This window comes from Carica papaya, chromosome 9, assembly GCF_054855325.1.
Source record: "Carica papaya isolate Zhongbai chromosome 9, ASM5485532v1, whole genome shotgun sequence".
Taxonomy (NCBI): Eukaryota; Viridiplantae; Streptophyta; class Magnoliopsida; order Brassicales; family Caricaceae; genus Carica; species Carica papaya.
In genome coordinates this window covers 12,932,968-12,957,109 of record NC_142317.1, presented here as the reverse complement: position 1 = coordinate 12,957,109, position 24,142 = coordinate 12,932,968, and the positions used below count along the sequence as shown (strand labels likewise).

Here is a 24,142-nt window from a genome sequence, read left to right as displayed (position 1 = left end):
TACACAGTAATGAGTACATGATAAAATTTAATTAGCGGAACAATTAATACAAATCTCTTACAAATATATATATGAGTTCCAAATTACATACATATAACTAAAGTCTGAAGTAGCTATAAAATATAAAAGACAAAACACAAAAGAAAGCCACTTCTTTCACTAGGCTGTTGGACTCATCAGAGTGCGGAAACAATTATGTACTCAAATTTTATGGATCCATTGGATCCTCATAGACTTCCAAGGGTAGGTCCACCTACGGTTCCTCATTTTCTTCTTCATCTGGGCGAGGAGTATAGAAAGAGTGAGTTCCACATGTTAAGTAAGGAAAATAATATTAAATTAACATCATAAATTTTTAAAGGTGAATTATTTTAACTTAAAAGCTTACCATTTGGCCATCTCATAGACCTATCTTATATTATGAAAATAATTTATTTATTAAGAAAACTGTACATTAATATGGACAATCAAACATACATCATGCCAGATAATAGAGAAAATCAAATAAATCATGAAATGCTCATATTTTTGTGTCATACTTTGTGAAGTCGTTACAGCTTCCATCTTTGAAGGCAGATACAGATTTCCAACTACCCAAGTAGAATGACCAGATCAGATACAAAGACAATAATTACTCAGGCTCATTTTCGGCTGGCCAAACCATGGTATGATCTACAACCATGGTTATACCAACCATAGTGGCCCTATCAGATATCTACAGTCATGACAGTACTTAGCAAAGCGTGACCCCTCACAGATATTCACATTACCACTCTCGTCAGAGGGTACACCATCATCCACTGGGAGAGGTCTTCTTATGTCTTTACAGACCAGATGGGGGAGGAGAGGAGAAAACAGATACCCTGAAAGGCTAGGGGAATAGATACCCTCAGAGATAAAAATCCTAACGAGACACTTGGTGCAATATCCATGTTAATATAGATATACTTTTGACCGTTTATGCTTCATTCCACATTTCTCTTTTCTTTTTTTTGTATTCCTTATTTTTACCAGGCAATAATATCTACTACATATTCTTTTTATTACATGTAATTCATGAAGTGTCTATAATTCACATATCATACTTGAAAATAAGAACAACTTGACTTATTCGAACTATAAACACAAAGGCATACAAGCAGGTAAAATCACAATCATCATATTTAATAATATTAATTTATCTAAAAATACTCCTTAAGATGTCGAAAGAAATACTAAATTCCTTACCGAAATTTGATGTTTTCTCCTTCACCGTTCCTCTTTTCTTTTCCTCCTTCTCTCACTAGATTACTCTCTCTCTCCTTTTCTCTCTCTAAGTCTTGAAAAATAGAAGAATGGAAGTGTGGAGCAAAATGGGATGGGAAGACCTATTTATAAAAATTTGAAACTATCATATTCATGCCAAGTGGCAAAATTCGGTGAAGAAAGAGGAGAAAAAGATGTTTCGCATGAAAAACGAGGAAGAAAGGCCACCTCCATCAGCAGCAGTGGTGTGCCACTCAAGCAGGCGGTGGTACATTGTTCGAGGTAGCCGTTCCCCGGTCGATGCACTGTAGGCTAACATGCAGGTGCACAGGTCTCCTACCATGCGTGTAGAGGCTAGCCTACGCACGTGAAGAGCCTATTTTCATAGGCCTGCTGTGTGAATGGCGCTCACATAGTGTGCAGCGCTTGTCCGCGCACAAGGTGATGCATGGATAGCCTGCTTGCACAAGACAAGACGAGCACATAACTTGTCCCCGCACCCCGCACGTGGACGGGACGTTTGCACTGTGCGCACGTCCCGCATCTGCTATGTGCATGTGTGTACTTTGTGCACGTCCCGCGTCTGCTATGCGCAACATCTCGCGTGGTGGCTATGCTTCCCCATGAGATTTTCCCACGGGATTTCTTCCCATTTCGTTGTTTTGCTGAATTTTCCAAATTTCTTAAATTAAATTAAATAAAAGCAAAATAATTAATAATCAACCAAATTCATGAATTACGATAAATAATACGCGGAGTAATTTAAATGAGTTTAATGCGGCCAAAGACTGGAATAAATAAGGTTTTTCCAAATCAATTAAGCATAGGGATGGACAGGGTGTTACAAAATCTATCTTAGTTAGGAAATTAGCCTTTATTTTTAATTTATTTTCATATGTCTCTCCCCTTAATTTGGCCACGATATGTTTTAATTAAAGGGGAATACTAAATCTATCTTAGTTAGGAAATATCTTAGTTAGAAAATTAGTCTTTAATTTGTAATTTTTAATTTATTTCCTATGTAATTGGAAATTAAATTAAGAGATTTTATTTTCTTTTTATTTACTTGGGTTAGCCTATAAATAGGCTACCAAGTCTTCATTGTAAGACATTCATAAATTATCTCAATAATATTAAGAGTGTTTCTTTTTAAGAGATATTCTTCTACCATCTTGTTGAGCAAGGAGTGGATCTACTTATCAAGGTATGACTTTGTGGTATTTTTCTATTCTATTTCTTTCATTTCTAGTGACCTTAATCCCTATCATATTTGATAGTGGGTTAAGTATGAAGGGTTTCTATAGGATCAATTTTTTTGATGCCTTTAGATGAAATTTTGTGAGTTCCTAATCACACTTGTTGATCTTGGGTTCTACATAATTTTGTGTTAAAGCTTTGACTCCATCTAAACTTACTATATTTTACTTTTGCACTTTAAATTCTTGCACCATTTAAATTTAAATTTTTTATTTCTGTTGTTCATATATTCAAAAGAGAAGAATTATTTCATACATCGATCCAAGCAAGACATATCATCAATTGACGCTTTCCTGATTTGATAAAATCATTGTTGAGTATCGATTTTTTTAAATCTACTTTTCTTGCAATTTTGTTTCTTATAGAAAAAAAAAGAAAAGAAAGAAAAGAAAAGAAAAGAAAAAAAAAAGCAAAAAAAAAAGAAAAAAAGAAAAGAAATGAAGAGAGAAAAGAGAGGAAGGAAAGGAAAGAAATCTCGATCAAGTAATATACTCATCAGAAGTACTTACCTTTTTGGTACTCAACTATCCTTCTTTGAAACGGTGCAAGAACCAACTCTTCATAAGACAAAAGACCCTTTTATTCTACAATTCGTTTTTATAACCATATGCATTCACACTTACACAGTTCATTAAAGGCTATTTTTTTTTATCAAACGCAACGTACATCGGGAATAGATATTTCTCCTTGGGGTAATACCGAATCCCTACATCTTCCATAAATTGTCAATTTTTTTTCCACTCTCAGTTTCTTCCATTGTTTTATGCTTTAGTTCTCTAATACATCTAAGCATCTAAATTACATCTTAGAGCTTAATGTAATTGATAATACACTACTTCTTCCTCTGTGTGTTCACTCTTACTTCTAGTATTGGTGCAGTATTTGTTCTATAGGACTCCTTGCAGTGTTTTAAAATAATACTTGAGAATACTTTGATTCAAGAGGATATATCTGACACACAACTTGAGGGTGGGAGATAGAAAGGTAAAAGGAAAGATTGTGTGAGAATATCAAAGGGTAAAAGCCAAGTGAGTAAAACATGAGAGAACTAGTGAGGAATCTTTGTTTGTTATTACTAACCTCTTGTGTAGGGAACTCTTTCCTAAAGATGTCAAGTGAGCACTAAAGTCCCGCCAACATAAAACTCTTTCTGGAGCTATGTAAGTGGAATTGACACGACTCAGTGAAAAAGTAGATAATGTAAGTAGTGGTCGAAGTGAGGTAAGGCACAAGACTCGAAACACCAGATGGCCTAGGACCCAACACCATGACAGTGAGGCTGGGTCCTGTAATGATGAGGAGGAAGATAGGGTGGAGAGAAGTAAAGAAAGGAGGGATAGTAATATCAGCTCCATCAGGATGAGAATACCACCTTTCAAGGATAGGAATGATGCTGAAGCATACTTGGAGTGAGAGAGGAAGGTAGAACTAGTTTGTGATTGCCATAACTATCACAAATAAAAGAAAATCAAACTAGCAGTGGTAGAGTTCATTGACTACACCTTAGTATGGTGGGACCAACTACTCCTCCCTAGATGACCTAATAGAGAGTGATCAATATCTGCCTAGAGAGAGATGAAAGCAATCATGCGAAAAAGTTTCATACCTTCTTACTACTATAGAGAAAAGCATCAAAAGTTACAGCTGCTTAATGTAGGGGTCTATGTCCACTGAGGACTACCATAAGGAAATGGAGATGGCCATGATTAGGGCCAATATAGAAAAAGATCCTGAAGCAACCATGGTGAGATTCCTCAGAGGTCTTAATAGAGACATCACCAATATGGTGGAATTACAACACTATATGAAGGTGGAAGACATGGTGCGCATGGCCATGAAAATTGAGAGACAACTCAAGTACAAAAGGAGGGGCACATCATATGTCATCCCTACCTATAGCTCAAAAAGACCCAAGGAAGAAGAAAATAAGGGAGCAGACGATAAGAAGGAAAAGTCTACACCACTTGACACAAAAAGTATGACACCTAACTCCTCTCAAAAGCATAGTACAATTAAATGGTTTAGGTGTCTCAGAACTTGACATCTCGTCTCTTAATGCTCAAATAGGAAGATCATGCTATTGAGAAATGATGGTGGAATTGATAGTGCTAGTGATTGCGAGAACAAAGATAATGATAGCATCCCACTATTGGAAGATGTTGAGGAAAGTGTTGAATATCAAGCTCAAGAGAAAGATTTGGTTATTAGAAGAGTCCTAAATATCAAAGTTAATCCAAAAAAAATAACAAAGGTAGAATATCTTCCACACTCGTTGCCTTATAAATGGGAAGGTATGTAGTCTCATTATAAATGGCGGTAGCTGCACCAATGTTGCTAATACAATCCTAGTTGATAAACTTGGGTTGACATCCACTAACCATCCTCAACCTTACAAGTTGCAATGATTGACTTATTGTGGAGAGATAAAAATGAGTAAACAAGTGTTAGTTTCTTTCTCTATTGGATGATACATTAATAAAATACATTATCATGTTGTGCCTATGCATGCTAATCACATCCTACTTGGAAGGCCTTGGCAGTATGATAAGCGTGCAACTTATGATGGCTATAGGAATCATTATTCCTTTAGCATTAGTAGTTAGAATTTTACACTTACATCATTATCACCTGAGGAGGTATTCAAAGATCAACGGTAGCTCAAAAACTCCATAAAGTCCAGAGAAAATAAAGGATTGGGCAACATGAAAAGAGAATGTTACTATATAGAACAGGAGCTAAGGAGTGCATCTTTCAAGAAAGAATTATTAACTCACCTCAAACCTTCTTTGTTTAATAGTGTTGTTTTGCATAACATTTTTTTAAAGAAACAAGATTGGTAAAACCCTTGCATAAGAAGTGTCTAATTCAAGTAGGAATCATTTTTAAAGGGGGAGGGGATAATGTGAGCATGGACATGGACCATAAAGAGAAGGTCCAATCCAAAGAAAGAGTGGGGAATAGGCCAAAAAGGAGATCTTATGGCCAGCCCTAAATTTCTATATATCTCCCCATTAATTTGACCACAATCTCTTTTAATTAAAGGAAAAGAGTAAATCTATCTTAGATAGGAAATTAGCATTTAATTTTTACTTTATTTCCATATGTCTCCCCCTTTAATTTGGCCACAATATTTTTTAATTAAAAGGGAAAGACTAAATTTATCTTAGTTAGGAAATTAGTTTTTACTTTTTAATTTTTAATTTATTTCCTATGTAATTGCAAATTAAATTAAGAGATTTTATTTCCTTTTTATTTACTTGACTTAGCCTATAAATAGGCTAATAAGTCTTCATTGTAAGGCATTCAGAAATTATCTCAATAACATTAAGAGTGTTTCTTTTCAAAAGAGGTTCTTCTACCATCTTGTTGAGTAAAGAGTAGACCTACTTATAAAGGTACAACCTTGTGGTATTTTTTCATTCTATTTCTTTCATTTCTAATGACCTTAGTTCCTATCATTCTTGATAGTAGATTAAGTAGAAAGGATTTCTATAGGATCAATTCTTTTTAATTCCTTTAAATAAAATTGTATGAGTTTCTGATCATGTTGATTGATCTTGGGTTCATCATGAGAGCTTCTTGGAAGCTTCCCTTCAAATTAAGAAGTAAAATGAGGATCCCTGTCGGACACCATAGAAGTTAGAATGCCATGGAGCCTAACAATCTCCTCAACATGTAACCTAGCAAACTTGCTATTTGAATTAATAGTCTTGACTGCAAGGAAGTGAGCTGATTTGGTCAATCTATCAACAATGACCTATATAACATTGTGATATCAACTAGTCCTTGGTAATCCTATGACAAAGTCTACAGTCGCATGCTCCTATTTTCACTCTAGGATGGGCAGACACTACAAGAGACCACTAGGTCTCTGACGTTCTGCATTGACTTGTTAGCAAGTGAGACATCTAGGGATAAAGTCGATTATATCCTTCTTCATACTTGGTGAAAAAAATTGCGCTTCAAATCTTGATACATCTTCGTGCTTCTTAGATGGATAGCAAACTTACATGGATTAGCTTCGTTCAGAACATCCAACCTAAGCTCGAGGTCATTAGGTACCCATAATCGATCTCAGAATCTGAAGGTTCCATCATCAGACATTCTGAAGTCATGAGATTCCTTTAATGCAAACTTGTCTGCCTACTTCAAAATCTTGGGATCTGTAGACTGGGCTTCCTAGATTCTCTGCATAAGGGTGGGTTGGATTCGAATTTGGTTAAGGTACAAGCCCTAACCACAATGGTTCAATCAGAGACCTTGAATCATTGCAGTCGTTCTCTAGCTAGAAAGCATCATCTGTGCCAATAAGGTTGAGTTTTTTCTACTAACAGCGTCCCAACTACATTACCCTTATATAGGGTGGTATAAGATCTTGCAGTCGTACTCCTTTAGAAGGTCCATCTAACACTTCTGCCTCATATTGAGTTCCTTTTAGGAGAATAAGTACTTCAAACTTTTATGATCAGTGCAAATGTCAAAAGTTTGACCATACAAATAGTGATGCCATATCTTGAGAGTGAAGACTATGATAGTAAGCTCAAGGTCGTGCGTGGGCTAGATTTGTTCATGTGACTTTAGCTATTTGGAACCATAACCTATTACCCAACCATATTGCATGAGTATGCATCACAGTAAACCTGAAACTGATTGATATTATGAGGAAGAATCAACACCGAGGCAATGGTTAGTCAATGTTTATGTTCGATAAAATTTATTCATAATTGGGGTCCCAATAGAAAACAACATTCTTCCTAGTGAGGCATGTCAAAGGAGCAACGATGCAGAAAAAGCCTTCAATGAAGTGACAATAATATTTTATCAAGTCCAAAAAGCTACAAACCTCAGTGATATTGGTTGGCTGACTTTAATTAATTACTGCCTTGACCCTCGAGGGATCCACAGAAACACCATCACCAGAAACAACATGACTGAGGAAATAGATCTGATCTAACCAGAAGGAGAAGTTACTGAACTTGGCATATAGCTTATGTCGTCTAAGAGTCTTTAGAACTTGAGTCAGGTGGACAACATGCTCTTGGTCGCCCTTGTAATGCGCTAGGATGTCATCGATGGAAATAATAACGTATTGATCCAGTGTAGGCTTAAAACTTTGGTTCATAAGATCTGTGAATACCATAGGAGCATTGGTTAATGTCAAAGGCATGACCCTGAATTCAAAGTGGTCATACCTACAGTAAAATGTTGTCATGGGAATGTCTTCGGCTCTAACCCTCAACTGGTGATAGCACGACCTGAGATCAATCTTGGAGAAGACTAATGCACCCTGTAACTGGTCAAATAGATCGTCAATACAAGGCAATGGATAGTTATTCTTGATTGTCACCTGGTTGAGCTCCCTATTATCAATACACAACCAAAGAGTTCCATCATTTTTCATGGCAAGCAAGACTAGAGCACTTCATGGAGAATTACTTGGTCTGATAAACTATTTTCCTCCCAGTGCTGTAATCTAACAACCTAACTCCCGAAGTTCTGCTTGACCCATCTGATAAGTGGCTTTGGAGATGTGCATTTCCCTTGAATTAGGTCGACGGAGAACTCGATCTCTAGCTTGGGTGGCAAACCTGAAAGATCGTACAAAAAAACACCCAGAAAGTCACAAAGGATTGGTATTGTGTGATATCACAAATACTAATTAAAGCATAAGGGTGCCATATAAAGAAACAGATACAAGTTTATTTAAAATAATTATATGCAGCGAAATAAAATATATTACCATCCCTTATAAAATAAGTTGGAGTTCTAAATCTTATAATACTAAGGGAACAAAATAAATACAAGCCTCTCCAAAAGTGGACTCATTAGAATGCAAAACATAATATGCACTCGTAACGGTTTACGGATCCATGGGATTCTCAAAGGCTTCAATGGGCAAGTTAACGAGTGGTTCCTCACTACCGTCCTCATCATGAGGGAGGGACATGAGAAGGGGTGAGTTCCATATACTTAGTAAGGAAAATAGTATTTAATCAACATTATAAAGATTTTAAAAGTAATAAGACTTAGAAAATTATACCTTATTCGCTTACCGTTGAATATAGTGCATGTGGGTCCATTTCAATAATAAAGAAAATATTTTATTTTATTTAAAAAAACATCAAAATCAAGTTAATCATATCGAACATATAATAATGTCATGTATAAAATAGAGAAAGTGAAACAAATCATATCATGTCATGCTTTCCTCTCATGTTTTATTTATTCTTTGCGCAAAGCTATTATAGCCTCTATCTAGTGAGGGCAATATAGATTCCCGACTACCACTATGGAACTACCATCTTATTTCACATCATTTTCAACATGGAACTACCATCTTATTTCACATCATTTTCAACATATTTATGGCTTACTAAACCACAACACATTTATGGCTTGCCAAACCTGACACGTTCTATGACCACAGTCGTGCCATTAACAACATATTTATGGCACAGTGCGCACATCCCCTCTACGCACATGGCGCGGGGTCAGGACCTACGTGCGCATCCGGTCACACACTAAGGGCTGTCCACATGTCACTTCGCGCATAGACTTGCGCTGCACACTATGCGAGCACCGTCCTCATAACAGGCCTACGCAGATAGGCCCCGTGCACCTGGGGCCTACATGCATAAGGCCTGCGCTTGTTGGTCGGGCATTACCACCTTGGGTAGTGCGCCACCACTATCTTTGGCAGTGTGCTGCTATCACTGGCAGAGGAAATTTTTCTCCTTTGTTTTTTGTGCCAAGAATCTTTTTCTTCTCTCTCTTCACCAGATTTTTTCACTTGGCACGAATCCAATGGTTCTAAGATTCTATAAATTACTTCTCCCCTTCCCTTACTCTCCACACTTCTATTTCTTCTATTTTTCAAAGGTTTAGAGAGAGAGAGAGAGTAAATTAGTGAGAGAAGAAGAGAAAAAAAGGAAAACAGTGAAAAAGAAAACATCAAGGTTTTGATAAGGAATCTAGTATTACTTTCGACGTCTTAAGGAGTATTTTTAGATAAGTAAATTTAATATGATTCTTATTTTACCTATTTGCATTCCTTTTCGTTCAAATGAGTCAATTTTTTTTGATTTTCAAGTATGTTGTGTGAATTACTGACACTTGATGAATTTGTATTTAATATATGTGATATGTAATCCGTCATAATAAAAGTAAAAGAATATAAAAGAAAAAAAGTGGAATGAAGCTTGTATGGTCTAAAGTGTATCTATATTGACATGCATATTGAATCAAGTATCTCATTAAGCTTTTTATCTTTGAGGAATATCTATTCCCCTTGACATTTGTGATATCTGTTTCTCCCTCCCCTATCTGGTCTGGAAAGATGAAAGAGGACCACTCCCAGTGGATGATGGTGTGCCTTGTAACGAGAGTGGTATCACACTATCTGTAGGGGTCACCCGTGGCTAAGTCATGTCATGACTATAGATATCTATTAGGAGCACTAATTTTGGTATGACCATGGTCATAGATAGTACCATGGTTTGACCAGCCGAAAATGGGCCTGAGGAAATTGTCCTATCTGTATCTAATCTAGTCATTCTACTTGGGTAGTTGGAAATCTATATCTGCCCTCAGAGATGGAAGTTTGTAAAGACTTTGCGAAGCATGACATTAAAAATCTGTACATTTCATGATTTATTAGATTTTCTCTATTATTGGGTATGATACATATTTGATTTTCTGTGCTAATGTACCATTTTTCATATTTAAATGAATGATTTTTATAATGATGAGTTACGTAAGCAAGGAAGCTAAATGGTAAGGTAAAATAATAAACTTTTGAAATCTTACGATGTTAATTTAATACTGTTTTCCTTACTAAGCATATGGAACTAACTCTTTCTATTCTCCCCCAGATGATGAAGAAAATGAGGAACCCAGGCTGACGTACTCTTAGAAGTTTATGAAGATCCCGTGGATCCACAAGTCTGAGTGCATTTCTGTTTCTGCACTCTAATGAATTCCAGTAGCAGAGTGAAAAAAGTGGCCCTTATGTTTTGTATTTTGTAGCCACTACTAACCTCATTTTATGTTTGTATCTAGAACATTATATATGTATATAAGAGATTTGTTAAGGTTTGATTCCACTGCATAAATTTTATCATGCACTTGTTATTCTGAATCTGATGTGATACCCATTTGGCTTAATTAGCACCTGGGATGTCACAGGTGGTATCGGAGCAAAATTTCTCCGAACAAATCCCTTACTCTAAGGCCTAAGGTAGATAAACCTTTTAGAGTACGTAGGAAAGATAAATGTCCTCTTTTCAAAGATTAAACCTCCAATTCGTGTCTTCCTTTCTTTTGTAGAGCGTACTGAACGACCTGAAGCCTCTTATCATCCGATCATGTCTGAATTTGCATAACTTTTCTGAGCCATTCAAGTATTAACTGTAGATGTAGGACAAAACTCAAAAAACTCTTGTCCACCCTTTGCCCCTAAATTTTGAAACACATATCGGTCTATCTCCCACAATATAGTAGAGTGTAGAAAACTTAACCCCCCCGACTTTGAAGGTGACTCCGATCCTTTAGTAGCCGAAGCCTGGATCATACAAATAGAAAAGCTCTTCTTTATACTAGACCTGACCAAAGAACAACAAGTTCCTTTGTAGCTTTCATGTTAAATGGTGAAGTCGAACACTGGTGGCAACTTAAGAAAGAAGTCCTGGCTACCCCTACTACCTGAGAAGTTGTCATGAATGCTTTCTTTGATAACTTCTTCCCTGCTTATGTTGGGGAAAAGAAAGAGGAGGAATTCTAGGACCTCTGCTAAGGAAGCTTGTCAGTAGCCGAATATTAAGCCCGATTTGTTCAACTGTCTAGGTTTGCCCCTTTGATGGTCACCCCCAAAAGCTAAAAAGCTAGGAAATTTCTCAAAGGCCTTCGTGTCAACATTTATGACCAGATCACGATGTTGAGGTGTTTGAACATGTCAACTTGGCTGAAGATTTTATCTCGGCTAAGCACCAACACTTTGCCCCAGTTCGTGCCCAACAACAACTCCAACAATTTAGAAAAGATTGCCTAACCCAGTAAGTAACCCCCAGACAAATGAACCAGAATTGCCCTTCCTCCTGCCTTGCCCCGACCTATAACTCCATCTATTTAAGCTAACCAACCTTTTCAATATTGTGGTTGCTCGCATGGTGACCTACCCTGTCGGCGTATCAATAACGCCTACTATCAGTGTAGAAGCACCCAACACCTTATAAAAGACTTTCCTCAATGACTGAAGGATGTAACCCAACCCATAGCACAAGGTCGAGTATACCACTTAGATGAATATGAAGTCTTTTCTGCTCCTATTCTCATCCAGGGTATGCTTTCTATTCATAATACTCCTGCCAAGGCTTTGATCGATACTAGTGCAACTCACTCCTTTATTTCCTATGCATTTGCTTGTAACTTAGAAATTAGACTAGAAGCTTTAAGAAAAACTCTAGTGGTTGAAACTCCCTCTAAAGGACTATTAGAGGCTCATTGCATATAAAAGGATTGTAAGATAAAAACTTCAGGGATAGAAGTATGTATAAACCTGATACTATTAGATTTTGTAGGATTTGATGTAATATTAGAAATGAATTGGTTTGAAAAGTATAGAGCTATAATAGACTTTGAAAGTAAAATTGTAATCTTATGATTCTCGAAAAAAAAATAAAAGTTGTTGTTATCATTTTCTTATCAATTGAATGAACAGGAATATGGACATTGATCCTGTTGTGTGTTCCATATCTATTGTTTGCAATTTTCCTGATGTCTTTCCCATCGAACTCCCTAGTCAACCTCCCCCACATGAGGTAGAGTTCTTCAATGAATTATTGCCGGGAACCCAACCGATCTTGAAGCTCGTGTATCGCATGAGTTGCACTCAGCTAAGAGAGCTGGAACATCAGCTTTCTAATCTTATCACCTAAAAATTCATTTGCCCCAGCAATTCTCCTCAAGGCTCTCCGGTGTTTTTTATAAAGAAAAAGGATGATACCCTCCGACTTTACATGGACTATAGGGAACTCAACTGAGTGACCATTAAAAATAAGTACCTCTTATTCCATATCGACGATCTTTTTAATCAGCTGCAAGGAGTCACGTTCTTTTTTAAAATCAATCTTAGAATTGGGTACCACCAGTTGAGAGTTAAAGAAGAAGATATTCTAAAAACTGCCTTTTGGTGTAGATATGCATTGTACGAGTTTAGGGTGATGCCATTTGGATTGACCAATGCCCCAACAGCTTTCATGAACCTAATGAACTGAGTTTTCTAACACGCACTGAATTAGTACATCATCGTCTTTTTTGATGACATTCTGGTGTATTCCAAAAGCCATGGGGAACATATTGTGCATTTGGCTAAAGTGTTAGAGACTCTCTGCGAAAACCAACTGTATGCAAAACTAAGCAAGTGCTCCTTTTGGTTGGATCAAGTTTATTTTCTCGGTCATGTAATCTAAAGTGAAGGAGTTTCTATATACTTGTCTAAGGTAGAATAAGTGACTAGCTGGAGTCTGCCCACCTATGTGGTCGAGTACGTAGTTTTCTTGTCTTGGTAGGCTACTACCGATGATACATTGATGGATTCACCAAGATTACTACCCCTATGACTCGACTCACCAAAAAGGGAGTACGCTTTGTTTGGAATTATAAGTGTAGTGAAAGCTTCATAGAACTAAAGTCCTGTCTCACCTCTGCCCTTGTGTTGATCCTCCCAGACAATGAGGGGAGATTCCAAGTTTATTGTGATGCATCTCATATTGGTTTGGGCTGTGTCTTGATGCAGCATGGCAGAGTAGTCACCTTTGGATCCCGACAGCTCAAAGTTCATGAGCAGAACTACCCTACCCACGACCTGGAGCTGGCAGCCATTATCTTTGCCCTGAAGATATGGTGGAATTACCTATATTCTCAGACTTTTGAAATCTACATTGACCATAAGAGTCTCAAATACATCTTTTCGCAACGAGAGTTAAACATGAGGCAAAGATGCCGGATGGATCTTCTGAAGGATTATGATTGTCAGATCATTTTTCACTTTAGGAGAGGGAATATAGTCACCGATACTCTAAGTTGACGGGAGCCTACTGTACTGGCTCAAACCATGGCCTCCAGTTGGAAGATGATGGACATTGTACAATCACTCCACCTTAGCTATTATGGCAAAGGGATATACCTTACCCAAATTTGAGCCCTACTAGATCTCTTTATGAAGATTTAGAAAGCACAAGTCACGGACCCAGAAGTCATCAAGAACCTGGGTAAGTTCACTTTAGAAGAATCTCCTGATTTTAGGATCTCTAATGATGGATTGTTCAAATTTCATAACCGAATTTGGGCCCCCAATGCAGTAAGCACTAATGTACTTAAGACCGCCCATGCTTCTAAGTTACCCATTTATTCCGGATGTACCAAGATGTACCGAGACTTGAAATATCAATATTGGTGGCCATAAAATAAGAAGAATATAGTTGACTATGTCTTTCGATACCTTACTTATCAACGGATAAAGGCAGAACATCAGAGACCCAGTGGCTTACTACAGAGTCTTCCAATTCTTGAATGGAAGTGAGAGCATGTGACTATGAATTTTATCACCAGTTTGCCCAGATCCTATTCTGGTCGAAATGCCATTTGGGTCATTGTGGATAGGCTGACCAAGATTGCTCATTTCCTGCCTATTCGAACCACGGACTCCACCAGTAAGTTAGCCCGCTTATATGTTGATGAGATTATTTGACTTCATGGAGTTCCTTCATCCATTGCATCTGACTGCGACCCCCAGTTCACTTCTCACTTTTGGGATAGCTTCCAATAAGCTTTAGGGTCTGGATTATACTTCAGCACTGCTTATTATCCCCAGACGGATGGTCAGTCTGAGCATATGATCAAGACATTGGAAGATTTGTTACGTGCTTACATTCTCGACTTTGGTGAAAACTGGTATGAGTATCTTCCTTTTTGTGAATTCATTTATAATAACAGTTACCATTCTAGCATCGGTATAGCCTCATGTGAAGCTTTATATGGAAGGCCTTGTCATTCCCCTAGAACCAGCGCCACTTAAGACAAGACTTCATTCAGGAGACCATAGGGAAGGTCGTAATAATTCGTAAGAATTTGGTAACTACCTAGAGCTGCCAAAAGAGCTATGCCAATAATCGTAGGCGACGCTTTGAGTTTGCTGTGGGAGATCAAGTTTTCTTAAAAGTCTACCCCTACAAAGGCAAGATGCGGTTTTGAAAGAGAGGAAAGTTAAGCCCTCGTTAAGTGAGACCTTTTCCGATCATCGAACGCATGAGACCCGTGGCTTACCGCCTCGCTCTATCCCGAGAGTTTGCGGGTTTGCATGATGTCTTACATTCCTCATGATGAGGTAAAGGTAAAGGTCGATATGACCTATGAGGAGGTTCTTGTGGAAATTCTCGGGTGGACTGATAACGTTTTACATAACAAGACAATTTCCAAGGTGAAGGTATGTTGGCAGTAACACACCCGGAAGAAGCGATGTGGGAGTTGGAGGACAAAATGAGGAAAAAGTATCAAGACTTACTTGATACAAATTTTGAACAAAATTTTTTTAAGAGGGAGGGATGTAACGCCTCGCCTATCACTGTGCTAAAATGATTTAGAAACTTTATTTATTCGGGCCTTTGGCCGCCTTAAACTTAAATTAATTCATGCTGTTAAATATTTTTCGAGATTCGTGATTTTGATCTATTTTTATTTTATTTTATTTTAAATTAGTTTAAATTATTTTAATTTATTTTAAAAGGAAAATTTAGAAAAAAATAAGAAAATGGCAAAGCAGGAGAAAACTTGCTCGCGGGAAAAATCCTACGAGAAAGTTAATTGCCTGCACTGTGCGGGTGTTGGGCACTGTGTGTGCGCTCATTCGCGCACACTAGCCATGGGGCGTGCCCACAGCGTTCACGTCCCCTCCGCATGCACACAATGGACGTGCGAACAGCACACACATCTCCTTCGCACGAAGTCGGGTCAGGACTTGCGAACACGTCCTGTCGCGCACAGGCAGCCTCCACGCATCATTAGCGTTGCACACTTTATGCGTGTCATCCACGCATCACTGGCCCCGTACACTTTGCGCGTGCCGTTTATGCAGTAGGCCTGCATGGACAAGCCCTATGCGCCTGGGGCCTGCGCGCGCGGTGCCAAGTTCGCCGAGGCCCTGCGTGCACGAAGGCTAGCCCCTGCACGCGTGGTAGAAGGCCTATGTGCCTACAGGCAAGCCTGTTGCATGCCTCTCAGGCACTGCTACCTCGGGCAGTGCACTGCTGCTACCTTGGGCGACGCACCACCTCTATGAGTGGACGAAATTTTTTTATTATTTTTCATGCTAAGAATCTTTTTCTCCTCTCTCTTCACCGAATTTTGCACTTGGCTCAAATCCAACAATTCCAAAATTCTATAAATTGCCCTTCCCATCCCCTTCCTCTCCACACTTTCCTTTCTTCCATTTTTCAAAGGTTTAGAGAGAGAGATAGTAAATTAGTGAGAGAAAAAGAGAAAGAAAGGAAAATGATGAAGAAGAAAACATCGAGGTTTCGGTAAGGAATCTAGTATTACTTTTGACATCTTAAGGAATATTTTTAGATAAAAAAATTTAATATTATTGTTGTTTTGCCTATTTTGGATGCCTCTATGTTTAAATAAGTCAAATTGCTATGATTTTCAAGCATGTTGTGTGAATTACTAACACTTGATGAATTTGCATGTAATATATGTAATATGTAATCCATCATAATAAAAAAAAAAGAAATAAAAAGAAAAAGTGGAATGAAGGTTGTATGATCCGAAGTGTATCTGTATTGACATGCATATTGCATCAAGTGTCTCATTAGGCTTTTTATCTCTGAAGGGTATCTGTTCCCCTTACCCTTTGGAGTAACGGTTTCTCCCTCCTCTATCTAGTCTGGAAAGAAGTAAGAAGATCACTCCTAGTGGATGGCGGTGTGCCCTCTAACGAGAGTGGTATCGCACTATATGTAGGAGTCAGCCATAGCTAAGTAATGAAGTGACTATAGATATCTGTTATAACTATTATGGTTGGTAGAATCGTGGTCATAGATCGTACCATGGTTTGGCAAGCCAGAAGTTAGGTTGAGCAAATTGTCGTATCTGTATCTGATCTGCTCATTCAACTTGGGTAGTTGAAAATCTATATCTTCCCTCATAGATGGAAGTTTGTAACAACTTCGTGAATCATGACATTAAAAATCTATGCATTTTATGATTTATTTGATTTTCTCTATTATTGGGCATGATATATATTTGATTTTCTATGCTAACGTACCATTTTCATATTTAAATAAATGGTTTTTATAATGATGAGTTAGTAAGTAAGGAAGCTAATCAGTAAGGTAAAATAATAAACTTTTGAAATCTTACGATGTTAATTTAATATTATTTTCTTTACTGAGCATATGGAACTCACTCTTTCCATGGCCCTTCAGATGAGGAAGAAAACGAAGAACCGCAGGCAAATCTACCATTCGAAGTCTATAAGGATCTCGTGGATCCACAAGTCTGAGTGCATGCCTGTTCCCGCGCTCTGATGAATTCCAGTAGCATAGTGAAAGAAGTGGCCTTTATATTTTATATTTTATAGCCACTTCTAGCTTTAGTTTATGTATGCATTTGGAACATTATATATATTTGTAAGGGATTTGTTAAGGATTGATTCCGCTGCATAAATTTTATCATGCACTCGTTATTCTGAATCTGTATATGATATACTTTTTCCTTAATTGGCACTTGGGATGTCTTAGTACACTAGGATATCATCTATGAATACAATGATGTACTGATCTAGTGCATGTTAAAAAATTCTATTCATGAGATCTATGAAGGCAGCTGGGGTATTAGTTAACCTGAATGACATCACCTTGAACTCGTACAGATCGTATCTACACTGAAAGGTGGTCTTTAGAATATCTTCTTCTTTAACTCTCAGTTGGTAGTTCCCGATCTGAGGTCAATCTTAAAAAAGACTGTGGCTCCTTGCAATTGGTCGAAAAGGTCATCAATTCAAGGTAGGGGATACTTACTCTTTATTATTACTCGATTGAGTTTTTGATAGTCTATGCATAGTCTGAGGGAGCCATCCTACTTTTTCACAAATAATACCGGAGCACCCCAATGGGAGTTACTAGGGTGAATAAACTTCTGGCCAATAAGCTTGGAAAGCTAGTTCCCAGTTCTATGACCTCAACATGACTCATGCGATAGGCAAGTTTCAAAATTGGTTAGGTTCTAGGAATCAGTTCAATAGAAAATTCTGCCTCTCACGAGAGAGGTAGGTTAGGTAATTCGATAGGAAAAACTTCTAGAAAGTTACAAACAATAGGAACGGACTACACAGTAAGATCAACATCTATATTCCTATTTATTCAATTGTTAGATAGAAAAATAGATTTTTATTTTTTTTTCAGAGTTCAGAAGGTTACAACTTTACTTTCACAATTAATAATTGCCCTATATTTTTCTAACCAATCCATTCCTAAAATGATGTCAAATCCTGAGAAATCTAAGAGTATTAAGTCTATAAATATATCTATTTCTGAAGCTTTTATCTTACAATCTTTATACACACAGTGAGCTTCTAATAATCCCCTAGAGGGAGTCTTTACAGTCAATATTTCCTTTAAAGGTTCAGGCATAATATCAAATTTACAAGCAAATGCACAAGAGATAAAAAAATGGGTAGCACTTTTATCGGTCAAAGCCTTGGCAAAAGTATCATGAATAGAAAGCATACCCTATATGAGGATAGGAGTGGGAGGGCACCGGGTTCATCAAGGTGGTATACATGACCCTGAGCTACAGGTCTGGCCACATCATTCAGCTGCTAAGGGAAGTCCTTTATAAGATGATGAGTGCTTCTGCATCGATAGCAACTGTGATTGATAGGCCATCTACTCTACTACTTCTTTAGTTACAATAGGATGACTAATCCTAATTCAGCTTCCTTCCTTAAAAGAGCAACTGAACCTTCACTACGTTCCAGCTAGTCGAACTACCTTAGTGAACCAGAGAAAGCATTTCTATTCAAAGCAATCCACCCAAGCCAAAGAAGGCTAACTAGTCTCTAGGGGCTGAATCTCTAGAAATTATATAACTCTTTTATATGATAATTAAAGTTCTTTGCCTGCTTCATCTGTAGAGCTAACTCCAAAATTACTGCTTTCACTTGGTGATTTAGACTACTATGACTCTCTTTGTTCTATGATCTACTGGGACTCCCTTTCACTTTTGGTGGCAGCTAGTTCAATGGTTGCTAAGCTGGACGCCTGGCATTCTCTCCTAACGAATTTCCCTTTTGCTACTCCCTTTCGCTACCTGGAATCAAGTCTTTCCTTATTATAGATAATGTACGTAGAGGTAATCTAATTAATGGACTACCTGAACTAAAAAGGCTTGATTTCCCTGTAGGAGAAGTTGAATCTTTCTAGATCTTATTCGATCGAGCAAAAAGAAAAGCTATTCTTCTTAGTAGTTTTTCAGGAGCAAGAACAGCTACCTATTCCACTGTTGACCACGGACTGACTCAAGCACCAAGACCAACTGTACAACTCTTCCGACAACCGATAAAATGACTACTTCTTCTCTGCCTCCCCTCAAGAAGTCAAGTGGAAAATAGCCTTTATCTTCTCTTTGATGGTTGCTATCTTTCTAAACAGGATAGAAAGATAGCCCTAAACTAAGTTACATTTCTTATTCACAGCTTAACAACACTAAATCAGTCTAATGGGATCTAGGGGCGATCTATATAGAGATCGATGAAGTGAGCCCTTTAGGGATCACCTGTGCTATCAATAATAAGGAATACCAGGGTGCCGTTAAGGTAGATCACCTGGCTTTTTAATAGAAATCCCTGCAGTGAAGTCACCTTAGGGGAATTATATCCACCCTTCTTTCAGCTCAGCTCTTGTGATTGTAAAATGGTCTCTATGGTTCGCTTGCCCTTGTGACTATGCTTTCTGTGGTGAACTTTTCCTGACTTTTCACTCTGTTCATACTTAGCTAGAAGGTTAAGGTAAGGACGTTGAATTTTCTTTTGTAGTCTCGAATTATAAAGAAGAGCTAGTCAAGGTTTTTCTCTTAGGTTTCGGAGTGATCTATCTCTCTAACTAAAAAAATCATAAGAGAAGGAAGATTCAGTCAAGTTTATTTGCCTCGCTTTATAGCCGGGCTATAGATAGATAGATTCGGGTGAAAGATAATAGGAATACCCTGATGGTTCACGAAGTAACAGCTAGTGAATCTACCCGTCAGTTCTTACTTGACTGACTTCAGACTGGACTGGAATGAATCATCCAATGAATCTATCCTTCAAGGCTTTCCGCCTAAGGGCTAACCTGCTTGATCCCAGGATTCTCTTATACTTATATAAGAGAAGCATTTGCCTGAAAGAGCTTAAAAGTACACCACACATTATGGTACCCTATAGAGTCAAAAAAAAGAAAAGAAAGTCACTCCAACCTTCCCATTGATCCCTACTTATCCATTCCCTCCCTATTTCTACCTCTTTAGTTAGAACGACTGCCTACCCTTAGCTGGTGAAAGCCATGCATTGATTCCCTATTCTCGTATCGAGCCAAAAACGAAAGATCAACCATAACTGAAGGATCCTCTAGTTCGACATTTTATCTCTTTGGGTGCTCTTACAATATAGGACATTTATTTTCATTCCCCTAGTGGGTGGATTGTTTGGGTGGATTGTTTGGGCCTCTCTTTATCCGGACCAGGGGAGGGAAAGAGAATGGATCATGTTCTCCATGGGTCCGGTAGAACGAACATTGATGGTTGGATCCCTCTAGTTGTATTCCTTTGTTGAGAGTCTTATTTCTAGTATTCATGGTCAAATTTAGATTGACTATATACTCTCGTTTGCTAGACTTCACTCCTCAGAAAGTGTCCACACCTTACTTTATAATAATAAGAAGAAGGGGTGTTTTCCTCGTCTCTTGCCATGAGTCCTCCGTCTGAGAAAAAGGTGGAGGTTTTCAAGGTAGTAGGTAGGTTATAGGGGCGGCTCCATACAGCAGAATCGGGGGAGTCTTAAGGGTCAGGGACAGAACAGGAGATGATGGTTTCCTACTCTGTTGATGAATCTTTTCTAGACTTAAAAAGCCTATTATATTCATATTTTTCTGTTGTGGCTTAAGGGATGCTTTCTTTTATGGATTGAGAGAATCCGCAAGTAGGAATAAGAGCATTAGGGAGGGCCCTATCTACAGTTGTCGACTATGAACGAATGGTTTTATGTGAAGAAGAGGTGGTAACTTTTATAAAGAAGAAGATCCCGTTACAGTTAGGAAAATAAGTGGTCGAAGAGCTTATTTTTGTGCTGGAACTTCTTTTTCTCTTACTCCTACTTCGCTTCTAGTAACTCTTGTTTTGTTGCTTAAAAAGAGGCCTTATCACGTAAGACACTAAGCTATTTTTGTTGTTAAAGAGTTCCACATCTCTTTAACCTATGAGTGAAACTAAATCATGATAGAAGGTAAAGATGCTACCCATTCTTCTAAGTAGACTATTACGGGTGCTAGTTAGACAGTTTATTACAGCTCCTTATTAATATATGAATTTTTGCGCAATGAAGAAAGCGTTAAAAACCTTATCCTGCTACGAACCTTGGCTTTGTCCTTTGCTTTCTTCATCTCATCTATAGTTCGATAGTATAACATTCCTTGATAGATAGTAGATAGCAAGAAAGCAAGGAAGTCTTATGTCGCTCCTATCTAGCCCCCAGAAGTTACTTTGATATGCTTCCTTTTTCCTTTGCTCCTTCTTCTAATTGGTATAGCTATCACTAATTCTGTTTATTGCTCCTTAAGGTGATAAAGACTCTGTTTAGTGTAAGAGTAAAGTGGTAAAGGGGCAAAGCGGTTAAGCAGGTAAGAAAGTCATAAAGGTACGAAGGGAATATCTCCATACTAGCAATCAGGCAATCCGGTAATCAGTATTTGGCATGCCCTACCTCTCTCCACCAATGGCTTACCTATCTCTGCCTTCCTCATCTCTCCTTTTTTTTAGCAAGATAGGAGTACTCTCTTTCCCACTTGCAAGAGCAAAGGCATGAAGGAGCTTACCGTACTAAGACATTCATTCAAAGGATTTTGGCTTCATCTGGCATCCATCAGAGAGCGGTAAGAGTACTTAACATTTCCCTTTGGAAAGTATTCATTTAGGAAGGAATCCCCTGTAATTTCCCAATTCTTTAGAAGTTCAATTGCCTAAAACCCGGAAATCCCCACTCGCTTCATTCTATGCTTGAAAGGATCAGGAACAGAGGGACAAACAGAAGTCAATACAAGTAGAATGACTAACCAAAGTACGTTCAATTTCATCATCCGAGCCGTACTGACAGCGGAAGCCTAGCACTAAGTTCAATCTCTAGTGATAACGGTCCCAAATGCATGAACAATGAATTGCCCACCAACTATGGACGGTATAGAAGATTCACTTCGCGCATACACCGAGAACATGACATAGCCACACCTCTTATAAATAACCAGGCCATTGCTTGAATGCTTTCTTAAGTGAATTGGGGTGAATAGCAGCTGTGAAGCAAGAAGAAAGAGAGAGGCCTGTACACAAGCTTGATGTTCAAAAGCCCAGGATCAGAGTGCTTCGACCTAGAATAAAACATTTCACTCTATTTTCATTAGTCGCTCCTTGATTAGAGAATGGCAATTCGATTAAGATTTGGTAATCAATTAAGAAGGGTCTCCCCGAGGGGGATAAAGAGACATCTTTTAGTCTCTCCCCTAGGTTCTGAGAAAAGCTGGTGCCCCAAACTCCTCTCTTTGGCTTATATCCATAGTTTGACCCGACCTTCTCGGAGACACTTTGAATGATTAAAATAAGCTTTTTACTCAAAAAAGAAGGAGAGTTTTTCTTCTCGCATGCATCCTCTACTATGAAAGCTTACCTGGAATATGGAATAAAATCCTAATCATCCACTTTAGCATAATTTTGTTTAAAGCATTTTTGAACTCGTTTAAGGAATTGATTGATTGAGTCCAATTAATGGGGTCTCTAGTAAGCCCCTTCGGGCCCTTTCACTTTATTTTTTGAATCAAAGCAGGAACCTATTCCAATTTCAAAGAATATCCATAGCTTAGTGCCTCTAAACACATCCATCGATTTTAATATTCCCCTGCACAATTTTAAAGTTCAATCTCATAAGTACCAGAGTTATATATCCCTTAATCCAGTATTAGGTCATATACCAGTGAGGAGAGTCCGAAGGAGACTGAAAGAGACTCTCTTGAAAGAAGTAGGATCAGAAAGGCTCCTTCTTACCAAAATAAAGTCAAGTTCGATCTCTTTTCTTTCTTTTTTCTATTACCAAACCTAGCTTAGCCTTCATCAATCTAACTAGAAGGAGACTCCCAACTATGGCAAGGCCCCCTTCAGGCTTAGGTTAGTCAATCCGGCCTTAGACACCTTCGTTGATAAAATTGCCGTAGGAATGGAGATCTTTCTTAGAGGGCTAGAGCACTAAAGTTGAGCTGGAGAATATTCAATGCTTATTTTGAAATTATCCTAGAAATGACTCTCTTGATGTAGAAGAGAAAAGGCTAGCTGTGAAGTATAGAGAACTCAGTATAGCTGAAGAAGCTTTTTTCAAGCAAAAGTTAAGAATTTCTTGGATAGATTTTGGAGATCAGAAGGCTAGCGCCTACTAAAATAGTAAGATCCAAAAGATAAAAAAAAGACTATTAGGAACAATTTATAGCATAGATCTGATGGCAGAATGAGGAGTTCAAATTCAAAATGAGGCTATGGCTTTCTATCAGAACAAAACCTGCTAGGGAAGTCTAATTAAGATCTTTTGGGCAGATAAATTTATTATTTCAAAAGCCTATTACAGATAGAGATTTTTTCATATTATGGACGTATGCTGCTAGAGGAAGTTACTCAGAATGAGATCAGGCAAACCATTTTTTCCCTCAATGGGAACAAGGCTCTTGGGCTTGATGGTTATACAGCTGACTTTTGAAAGCCATACTGTAGTAATCTTGGTGGTGTGGTAACTAGACCTATTTCTTACTTTTTCATGAATCGCAAGCTCCTTTATGATATGAATGCCACTACTATTTGTTTGCTTAGTCCCAAAGTGAACCCTGAAGGAATGAGCGACTATAAGGCTCTTTCCTCTTATCAAACTCTCTACAAATGCATTTCCAAAATCTTAGCTAATAAAATGAAGTTTGAAATTCCTCACATCATCAGTCCTAACCAATGTGCTTTCATTGAGGGGAGGAAGATTGTGGATAATCTCCTCTTAGCTCAAGAAATTTCTTTTAAGCACTCTCATAGGTCTGGGCTAACCTCTAGATGCACTTTGAAAATGGATCTTATTCAGGCTTTTGACTCAATGAACTGGTGCTTCCTTTTAAATATTCTACTTGTTTTGGGCTTTTTTGGGAAGTTTGTAAACTTGGTGAAGTCTTGTATCACTACAACAAGGCTTTCTCTTGGAGATAGAGGGTTTTCTGTGCTATTTTCCTGGCAAAAAGGCTTTGAGGCAAGTTGATCCTATGTATCCATACTTTTAATAGCTATGGAATTGCTTTCTTTCTTCACTTCTAAACAAGGCAGA

At 38.0% G+C, this 24,142-nt stretch overlaps 1 long non-coding RNA gene across 4 annotated transcripts in view; it reads right to left on the bottom strand.

The window, feature by feature from the left end:
• Positions 1-24,142, bottom strand: part of LOC110825376 (uncharacterized) — a 33,985-nt gene continuing 9,843 nt past the window's right edge. Inside the window, exons 3-5 of one of the 4 annotated variants that reach the window (XR_015816084.1) lie at positions 7,695-8,090; positions 3,012-7,629; positions 1-279 (exon numbers count right to left, since the gene is read on the bottom strand). This is a non-coding gene — a long non-coding RNA (uncharacterized LOC110825376). Of the gene's footprint in view, positions 280-3,011; positions 8,091-24,142 lie in introns of all 4 variants that reach the window. The other 3 variants (XR_015816082.1, XR_015816083.1, XR_015816085.1) reach the window with 3 other exon arrangements.